Source organism: Tiliqua scincoides, chromosome 7 (genome assembly GCF_035046505.1).
Source record: "Tiliqua scincoides isolate rTilSci1 chromosome 7, rTilSci1.hap2, whole genome shotgun sequence".
In the NCBI taxonomy this organism is placed as follows: domain Eukaryota; kingdom Metazoa; phylum Chordata; class Lepidosauria; order Squamata; family Scincidae; genus Tiliqua; species Tiliqua scincoides.
This window is the reverse complement of record NC_089827.1, coordinates 65,474,837-65,485,552: the sequence shown is the minus strand read 5'-3', so window position 1 is coordinate 65,485,552 and position 10,716 is coordinate 65,474,837. Positions and strand designations below refer to the sequence as shown.

Genomic DNA, 10,716 nt, shown 5'->3' with positions numbered 1-10,716 from the left:
CTAAGTGTATGATACCAGTAGTGCTATTATCAGCCCAGGTCAAACATTCACCCAGCAAAGTTATTTGTGCCTCCGGCACGCATACTTAGCAGTCCAGGCACATTTATGCGTTTATATCTGTTCAGTCGGTACATAGGAACATAGGAATCAACATGTTCACCTCACATCCTGAAGCCCTGTCACCCATCCCCAGCTCTTCTAAAGTAGCATTTCTAAAGTCTAAAAAAGGCCGTTACAAATTTGTCAAGCTTTGGAGGTTCAGGGAATGCCAAAACCAAACTCAGCATTAGCCGGTCAGTTACACAGCTCTCCCCTCCTTAAAACCCTGGGGAAAAGAATGTGCCGGAAGAATTAAAATGTTTCCTACAGACTCCTTTTTTTGTTTGTCTTTTGACTGGTAAGGCAGATCACCGCAGCCTAGTTTAAAAGGTCAGTTTCTGTACCGTAGTTATTTTTAACATATCATCTATACTTCCTGTGTCTCTACCCATAGTTTCTGAAAAGCTAAAAAATAACTCACACACACACTCTTATGAGGCCTTTCAACTATATGATTTCACAGGCAAACATATTGATCAGGCTGGCTATAGAGGGTTCCTCCACCGATTAAGAAAATTTTCAACAATTAAAGATTTTAAATTTGGAAACGCCCATTTAGTCGTATTTTCCCCTCCTCCTCCCCCCACCAGTGAAATGGACAAGATGCACTGAAGCTGTTCAGATATGCTTCATTACACTGTTGTTATGAGAAAGATTCTTCTGAAGAAAGATTGCGCTGAAATATAAATAACAGAAAAATGAATCCTGAAGCCACTGGAAATTAGAAAATGTACCAGAAAAATATTCACCCTAACTGCAGACACATTTATGGTTTAGTCTAGGAGCCTTGGCCCACCCACTGGTCTGGTTGGTGGGTTATCTTTTGTTGAAAGAAAATTCATCCCTTTTTGTTGCTCCATTGCAGCTATTCTGAATCCCACAAATAATAAAGAAGAAAGGCAACGGTAACGGAAATTGTAGTTCGGTCCTGGTAGGTCTTCGTGTATAGTCATCTGTGGGGATGTTTGCCATTGCGATGCTACTGTTCAAGGTCATGTTTGCATTGCAACAACCATGATGGAGGCAATTTGAAAGATTTTTACACAGTAGTTATTCAAGGTTGGTTGGCGACCTTCAGTCTCAAAAGACTATGGTGTAAACCTACAGCACCTGGTATTCCCAGGCGGTCTCCCATCCAAGTACTAACCAGGCCTGACCCTGCTTAGCTTCTAAGATCAGACGAGATCAGATATGTGGAGGGTAACAGTTGCTGCCGTAGTTATTCAAGGTGATACTGGGCAAATACCAATCCAGGGATCCAGGAATGGTGTCTAGAGATTATGGGATCAAGGGATGGTGTCAGAGGTTGGCCAGAGGTCCTGTTTCACCTAGCCAAGCCAACCCCTGAACCCTGAGCACTTGTGGCAGTAGTGGCAACGGTAGTGTACCATGTTTCATCAGGGAGTGGGTGCAGGCACCATGGATGGCCAACTACAGGGCTTTGCCTCTGCTGGAGCTAGCACCGATGGGATCTGCTTTGCCCCAAGTCCACCAGCAAGAGCCAGCTGCAAGATTGTGGCAGGGCAGGAAGAAGCATACACTTAGAATTAAGGACAAGGGGGCTTCTGAGCACATGCCCGGCCCAAAGATTTGTCTTCAACATCAGAATTGAATTTGGTCTTTCCACACAGGAACCCACTCCTGGCTTCCCAAAAAAACTGCCTTTGTTTCAGTACCCCAATTTAGGGAGGAAACAGCCTGTTGTAGTTGCTACGGATAAACAATTTTGAGTCAGAAATCCCTCCTGATCTACAGCAAATCACCCAGAGATGTACCACATCTACCTCGTCCCACTACAGGCAACACTTGTAACTTATGAGACTCACACTTCCAGTGAATTATCCGCACCGCACAGACAGCCTGCCTGCCACCTCTATTACTTATCTTGTCTTGTCACAGACCACATCAAAAACCTGTTAAACTCCAGAGCTCGGGTTTACAATCACTGCTGAACAGCAGAGTGCCTGTAAGTTGTTGAAAAAATTGTTATCAACAAACAACAGGAAAAGAAGCACCTACAGGAGATTGCTAAGGAAGCCACAAACTCCTCAGTAACCCTTCCTGGAACAGCGATGATGTGTAGCGGTTAGGAGCAGATTACTGATGCCCTTCTTCTCACAAGTGTCACAGAACTGTGTGTGTGTGTGTGGGAGAAGATCTCTTTTAACTACTGACAGTGAATGATATAAATTAAATTACTTGTGGGTGCTTCATGCCACTGGGGTTACCTGATTGTTTGTATCACCTGTCAAGCAGTAAGAAAGATTGTACCGTACATCAGGTATAAGGTGTGGGGAAGAATGTGCAGTAAAAATGATTGTTTCTATGGGAGCACTGCTTGAGCTGTAACTAGTAATTTTTCACGATTTTGTTTTTTTCTTTTAAGATCCATATACATTTCTCTCTTGAGGATTATGAACAGCACCTCAGAATCAAATGAACGTCCCGCCTGGGAGCTGCCTAAATTTCGAAAGAAGGCTATCAGACAGTTCTCTGTTGGTTCGTCCTTGTTATTTATTTGCCAACTTACATCCCGCCACAACAAGGCCAGTCCAAGACCCCTGGACACCTGAGGTGGCATGCCAAATGCTGACCCCCTTTCCCAATGATGGGCAGGTCTTCTCCACTCACTCTCCAATGTTCTAGCTCAGCACTTTTTTCCCCTCCCCACATCCTCTTCCTCTCTGAGCCCCTCTTCCTTTTCCAAACCAGGGGGCGGACAGAGAAGGAGGAGGAGTGGAGGCAAGTAGGTAGACAGAGATGGGGGTGCCTCCCGCTAATCTTCAGCCTCATGTGGCCTCTTCAGTTGGCCTTATGGATGGGCCGACCCAGCACTACATACTTCAAAAACAAATCTCAGAACAGCTATCAACAATTAAGAACTACAGAAGCCGATCAATATGATACAATTTTCTAAAAACCCATTCAAAATAAGAACAGCAAAAATAACAATTATATATATATATTACAGCAGCAGGTATCAGGGAATCTCACTTAGGCTTGGATTAAAATTCACCTTTCCCCAAATGCCAGGGAACGTGGTGGTCTGAACTGGTCCAAAAGTCTAGTTTGCTGGAATTCCATAAAGAGGATGTCAGCTCTGAATTGGGCCAGCCAAATTCAGATATTGCTTTTATCAGACAACGCTGGTGCTCTGAACAATGTTCTGTCCCCTTTCAGTTTCCAAGTGCACAGGGAAAATTGTTCCAATATGGGGGTGTCACTAGGGGGGGTGCAGGGGTGCAGACCGCACCAGGGGAAATGATACCACTAGCGCCAAAATTATGAAAATCTTGGTATTTTTGAATAATACCATCATGTGGTATCAATTGGTGTGCAGTTTAATGCAGAATGCAATGAAACAAACCCGCGTTGAAATATCTGTATGCTATCGAAAGTTACAGTCAAATAACCAGAAAAGGAAAACACAACTGCCTTCTGCAACAAAAAGTGGATTTTCTTAACTCAAAACTGACCAATGAGACTGATTGTTCTGAGAGCCAATGAAGTAGTGTTGTTATGACAGAACAGGGAACCAATAAAGTGTTGGTCTAATTTCCGTATATCAGAGGGCATACTAGAACTCATATTTAGTGGTGTGCGTGTCATCGAGTTGGTCACTGGTTTTTTGTTGGTTATGGATTTGTTGGGTGACCTTTAGTGTTATTTATTAAAATACAGATATGCGCCACTTAGCAACAGGGATACATTCTCCTATCCCTTTTGTTATGTGATTAGGTTGTTAAGTGAACATTCAGCCCAGTCTAGTGCCTTTATTGTGTAAAACACACACTCCCTGCCAGAAACTTACTGGCTGCACAGGCTACTAGAGACTGATTGCTTTTTCTTTGCCTTAAGAGCCTCTTTGTCATGTAAACACTCTGCTGCAGGCTGTGGGAGACCTGATTGCCTCATTAAGAAGAGACCTCTTTGTTGTGTTTTGATCATCATCATATATGTGGTCTGTCATTAAGCAGTCTGTCATTAAGTGACATCTGTACACAATGTTAATGAGGGAGACACTAACCCTAGTGATACCACTGCATTTAGGCAGTGCATATGATATCGTAACATTTTGTATGGTCTCGTATGGGAGGAGGTCTATCACGGGGGTGACACAATGAGTTCTTGCATCGATTGACACAAACCCTTGTGATGCCCTGCATCTTCTTCATAGGAAAGTTTGTTCTTGCTTCTTTGGTGGAAGACTTTTGTGCTGACAAAGATGGATAACTCCTGCTGTAGATCCATGTTGATGAAGAGGAGGCCATCTCCTTCAACTGTGTCATAATTCTACTGTCGTTAAAAAATGGTTTTGGAAATGTGATATCAGTACCCAAAACACCTCCTAGATCAGGGGTGCTCAATAGGTGGATCGCGATCTACCGGTAGATCGCAAGGCAAAATGAGTAGATTGCAGAGCCCTGTCTCTCCAAACTGTTAATATGTCAGTTTCGTCTAGTGACTAGATGAAACTGACATATTTAGCTGACACTAAACTGACACTGAAACTGACACTTTAGCTGCTCTTCAGGCATGCAGAAACAAAACTGACCAAACTGACTAGACTCCAGCAGGGGCTCCATACATTAAAGGGGGTGTCTGTCAGACGCTTCCTTCCCCCCTGGTAGATCTCCGGGCCTTGCTGGGTTTCAAATTAGCTCTCGAGCCAAAAAAGTGTGAGCACCCCTGTCCTAGATCATTTTAAATTATTTTTAAAAATTACATGTAGAAGAATGAGACTGCACACCTACTAGGTTCTTGGAAGCTGTTCACAAGGTCTGTTTGACATAGATGAAAGTCCACCATTCTAAAGGAGCTGCATTGTTAACTTAATTGTAACTTTCATCTCCTACATTAAACCCATTGTCAAATTTAGTAGATATAGTAATATCTATGCACTTGATGGGAACATATAATTGACTAAAGAGAATCAGCAGTGCTGAAAGAATGAAAAAAAATGTGTTGGCCTGCTAGCACTTAAAAATTCAAGTAACTCTGGCATACAAATAGCATCTCAGGATTCTGTGTAATACTGAGAACATAAGCAAAGAAAGGTCAACTAGCACATAAGTGGATATGATGCGTGGCTTAAAACATTTCGAAGCAACTCCATAGCAAATTTTTAACATTTTTTCCACAGCCATAAATTTACTTTTTTGTTCCCAGTTCCAACTTGGATCGAATGCTCCTAGGTGAGGTTTATTAAAAGAAGTGTTTTTAATAAATCTCTGGATGTAGAGCAAGGGTGGGAAGAATTTGTTAGAGTTTGGAGTTCTAGTTATGTGTCAGTGCAAAAACTTATGGTAAGTTCCTTTTTTGCAATCCCTCATACATTTTTTTTAAAAAATGACTTTTATGTAGCTTTCTGCAAATCTTATTTGGATTGAACCGAGTTTTTAATTGTGATTGTGCATATTCTTTAATAATCTGCAAGCTCCTCGGACCTCTGCAAGCTCCCCGGACCTCCCAGGAGGCAGGTGCTGCCTCAGGTATCTCAAAACCCCCTTTTTCCCCCAGAAGCAGCACAATCATAGCAATTGCATTGCTGTCTTTACCCCTCCGCCCAGGAACTTACAGCAGGTCCCAAACTCCTGGAGGGTTTGGGAACTGCTGGGCTAAACTATGCTGCATGTGTAAAATGGCCCAACGTGTTTTTGTATACAGTTGGACATCAGTATCAACAGGGCTGGGGGTGGCCCATCCCTGGATCCCCTGCAGATACTGAAACCCATGGATAATTGAATCCAATTAAGGAAAATCAAACAGGTAGGTCAGCTAGATGCAACATCTAACACCTAAAAAGTATTCCAGAGAAGGAAATGTTGTGTAAGGCACTGAAGCCAGAAAAGAGGCACACAGGACTTTTAGCAAATAGCCCTCAGGACTCAGAGTTCATGCCTTAGGATCTGAGAAGCTTCATGCTCTGGGACTTTGCAGGGGTGTGGTGATGTCTGAAGAGCTTCAAACTCCAGTGCAAAGCAACATGGCAGGGCTGGAGAGCCCCAAGCATTGTAGATATCTGGAATTCGTAGACCTCTGGCCACCCAAACCCAAAGGCTAGAGCAGATACAAGTCAGGCACGAGGCAATAAGGTGATCTGGCTATTTCAACCACTTTGTGATGGAGCAAAACAAAGCTGTACCAGGGAAAGAGTGTAGGGCCATGAGGGCAGGCTATAGCTCACACCAACGTCCCAGTCAAATGAAGCTGTCAGACCAGACTCTCAGGCCCAGTATTGTCTACTCTGACTGCTAGAGACAGTCCAAAGACTCAATCCATTGAGTACAAGGGCCTGTTCTTTTGACCTCAGTTACAGAAAAGTCATTTACAGTACAATCCTATGTATGTCTACTCAAAAGTACATTTCATTGTGCTAAACAGAGCTCGTTCCAAGGTAAGTATGTTTAGGATTATGGCAGTGGTTCCCAAACTTACCTGAGTCATGATGACCTGCAGCCTCTTCTTCCTAGCTTAGCCAGGCACCACCACCTTGGATCTCACAAAATCTAGTGAGATCCAAGATGATGGCACCCAAATATCATGAGAGTTCATGAGATCCAAGATTGCAGCACCTGGAGAATAAGTAGGAGGGGACACTTACACTCCCACGGCACTCCTATGAGTATGCCACGATGCCCTAATGCATCATGATGCACACTTTGAGAACCCCTGAATTACAGCCTTATTGAATGAAAAGCAGTATAGCACATGGTGACTAACCTAATAAATAAATCCCATTTAAGTTATCTAATTATGGGCGCAATCCTAACCAACTTTCCAGCACTGACTTAGCCGCAATGCAGCCCCCAAGGTAAGGCAACAAACATGTCCTTAGCTTGAGGAGGCCCCCTTGACTACCTCCCCACTGCAGGATGCAGCGCACACCACATTGGCACAGCTAGGTCAGTGCTGGAAAGTTGGTTAGGATTGCGCCCTAATACACCTAAAATACGTGGAGGTATCAGTGTGTTACTTGTTGGTTAACCTTTTCCTGCAAGAGGGATCTGAAGGCCTTAGGGATGGACCTCAACAAGTGGGAAACCCTGGCCTCTGAGCGGCCCGCTTGGAGGCAGGCTGTGCAGCATGGCCTTTCCCAGTTTGAAGAGACACTTTGCCAACAGTCTGAGGCTAAGAGGCAAAGAAGGAAGGCCCACAGCCAGGGAGACAGACCAGGGACAGACTGTACTTGCTCCTGGTGTGGAAGGGATTGTCACTCCCGGATTGGCCTTTTCAGCCACACTAGACGCTGTGCCAGAACCACCTTTCAGAGCGCGATACCATAGTCTTTCGAGACTGAAGGTTGCCAATACAATATAATATAAAAAAAACCTTTTCCTATTGGACGGTACTGTTTTCAAAATGTTCCTCCCACAGGTTGGGATGAATCAAGATGGCTAGGACGTAATCTCATTATTTGTAAAATATCAAGATTAACTAATTACATTGAGTGATAGCTTTAATTATAGTATAGTGAAATAATTCTCTGAGCTCCCAGTGTATAGTCTCTGGTCCTGCAGATTCATCCATTGTTTGGGGTGTCTGCATTCAGCCAACACGTCACAAAAACAGTGGTGCTTCTTCACCAGCAGGGAAATAAGATACCATCATAACGAAAGGGAAAACTAAGATTATTTCCAAGGCTTTGACTGATCAGTTTCCTTTCGAACATTGCTAAGTTAACTTTGAAGGGAAGGGAGATATGGCCCAGTATCTAGGCAGGTGGCATAAAACATATTTCAAGCCCACTTTCTTTGAGTTATCTCTAAGCTCAAGTAGAGAACATAAATATATATGAGGACAAAAATGTCTTGTGCTGTTTTCCTTCCCAGCACATATTCACACTAAACATGTGTATGTCTTGTGAAATCTCACAAGATCCAAGATGGCAGCACCCAAATCTCATGAGATTTCCTGAGATCCCCGATAGTGACACCCAAATACAGGTCCAGCCTATTTAAACACGAATTTTTATACACGGATTTGACTCAACACAAATGGCCACTGCAAATGAGAAGGAATGTGCTGATCCCTGGAGAAGGGGAAAAATGCATCCCTTTAAAATCAGTTTAAAGAACTGAACAGTCCTTTAACAACAGCCTCCTTAATGAGAGAGAAAGGGCAGCTGGCTGACAATCCATCAGTCCATCAGTCAGATCAGCACTAGGAGGAAAAACCAAGATGACCAATCCAACACCAGGAGTAAGACTGGTCTGAAAATATGAAGATATAGCAGTAGCACAAATGGGCTAATGTCAAGGACAAATTGATGAGGCCGTCAATTCATGAAACCATCTTACCTGCAAAGAGAGACTCCCATTTAGCTCTTCTTTTAACTATAGTCCTAAAGGTTGTACTTCCATAAAGGCCTACCCAGAACTCACAGATTCACAGAACATAATGGATCTCCTCTAGGGAAAAACAGAATTCCATCAATCTCCCACCAAATGCACACAAAAGACTGGCAGTCCCTTGCATTTCTTCTGATTTGTTAATTCAACCCAGAGCAGACAACAGTTGTCCCACTGTTAGTGGTCTAAATTAATGCTCAAACTTGTAAGAGCCATGGTTAGAAATTAAGATATGAAATTCCAGCATAGATTTGAATTTCAGTAAAAAGCTCCCCCCCCCCCCAAAAAAAAATCAAGAAGCTAGAAAAAATAAACAAGAAATAAACATTTCCATTAGGTTAATGAGAGCAATTTAAATGTATTTTGCATTCCTTTTCTCTGTTGGTTGGCAACCTTCAGTCTCAAAAGACTATGGCATAAGCCTACAGCACCTGGTATTCCCAGGCAGTCTTCCATCCAAGTACTAAGCAGGCCTGACCCTGCTTAGCTTCCAAGATCAGACAAGATCAGGCATCTGCAGGGTAACATTAATCAGTGTTGAGAATAAAGGCAGTGTTCACTTGTTTCTCATAAATATCTCTAAATAGTGTAGCAAGATAAGCCCAAGAGACTAGAATACTGAATTCTGAAACCTAGTAATACTTGCAGTGCGAGTGTTTTCTGTTGTTGTTGTTGTTTTCCAAAAGATCATAACAAGTTATTTCTGAAACTGCTTCTGCACAGAGGGTTTTGTAACATATTGGGCAGGCTGAAACCACCACACGAGGCCATTCCTAGTCTCTGGGATCATTGCGGCTCATCTGAATTAGCAGAAATCAGCACAGTGATGAGTGATGCGGGGGAATAACAGCTGAGCCCAGTTTCACACTAGGACGTTCCACTTCTATGACCGATTCGCCTACATCTGGTTTGGTGCTGTTATCACCAGATGTGGCATGTGGAAACACCCTTCAGATCAAATCCTAACCCACTTTTCAGCACTGATGCAGCTGAAATGCAGCCCCAATGTAAAGGAACAAACATTCCATGAGTGCCGTCCCCCTCACACTGCAAGATACAGTTTGTGTCCTGTTGGCATGGCTGCACCAGCACTAGAAAGTTAGTTAGGAATGGCTGTTAGATGGCCAATATTTCAAGGAACAGCAGCAGAGGTTCCTAGTCACAGGGGCGCCATGGGATGTTCTTGGTGACCCCTCTTACCCTATGGCGGACTTACCCCTCCCCGCTCCTAGGGCAAAGGTCCACAAAGCCATCCTCCACAAGATGCCGCCTCCACCACCTATAAAGCCGCCTCCCCATCTTTTCATTGTGATGGACCTCGCATGACTTCTAGGCTGACTAGGGAGGCATTCTGAAAACCAGAAGTGCAGTTTCCAACTGTGTCGGGAGCCTCAGTGAGACTTCCCACATGGTCCTACAGTCGAGCGGACTCAGCACCCGGGGCATTCACCCCGTTTACCCAGTGCTAGGTCTGCTGCTGCTCCAACTGGCTCTCTCGGGCTCCTTCATCATGGATCACACAAAATCTCACAAGTTTTGGGCACCACCATCTTGGAGCATGTGAGATCTTGTGCGATTTGGGCACTGTCACCTTGGATGGGGTGGGATTTTGTGCAACCCAAGATGGTGGCACCTGGCTGAGCTGGGAAGAAGAGGCTGTGGGAGTGCTGTAATCCTGGTAGGTTTGGGGACCACTTCTTTACAGGATGGCTGAGGTTCCTAGGTGCATGTTCCTCATGTGTTTGCAGATGCTCATCTCCCCCTCATCTGTTGCATTGTTCATCATGAGCACACGGCATGCAGATGGACCTTTCATTTATCATTCCTAGCTGTGTGTTGCATGCTTGGTAACCTTTATGGTTCATTTGTGCTGCCTTGCAGCACAACTGGGATGTCCTTTACAGTCTGGACAGAAGTTTAGAGCAGTTTGGCAAGTGACCTAACATATAAAGACACAGAAATCTTCGTAAGGCCAGAAGTTAACAACTGTTAAGTGCAGCAGCATCTTTGCAAGACCCCTCGTGGCACCTGTACGAGGTCACTCTGTCCTGATGTGCCACTCTGTGCCACTTGGCCCCCTTAAGCTATTCACAGTCTTTTTAGGTTTCATAATTTTCACAATAACCACCATTTCCCCTTCAAGGAAATCTGTTCTGCTGTGATTTCATCTTCATTTACTTTAGATCTTTCCTTTGTCACTCTGGGAGAACCCAATTACTATAACAGGGGCTGGGTAAATCACTTCCAGGGGGCCTCATTCAGCCCA

The 10,716-nt window shown here is 44.0% G+C and overlaps 1 pseudogene; it reads right to left on the bottom strand.

Moving 5' to 3' along the window:
• Positions 1-1,197: 1,197 nt before the first annotated feature.
• LOC136657998 (5S ribosomal RNA) lies at positions 1,198-1,320 on the bottom strand (annotated as a pseudogene).
• Between the last annotated feature and the right edge of the window lie 9,396 nt (positions 1,321-10,716).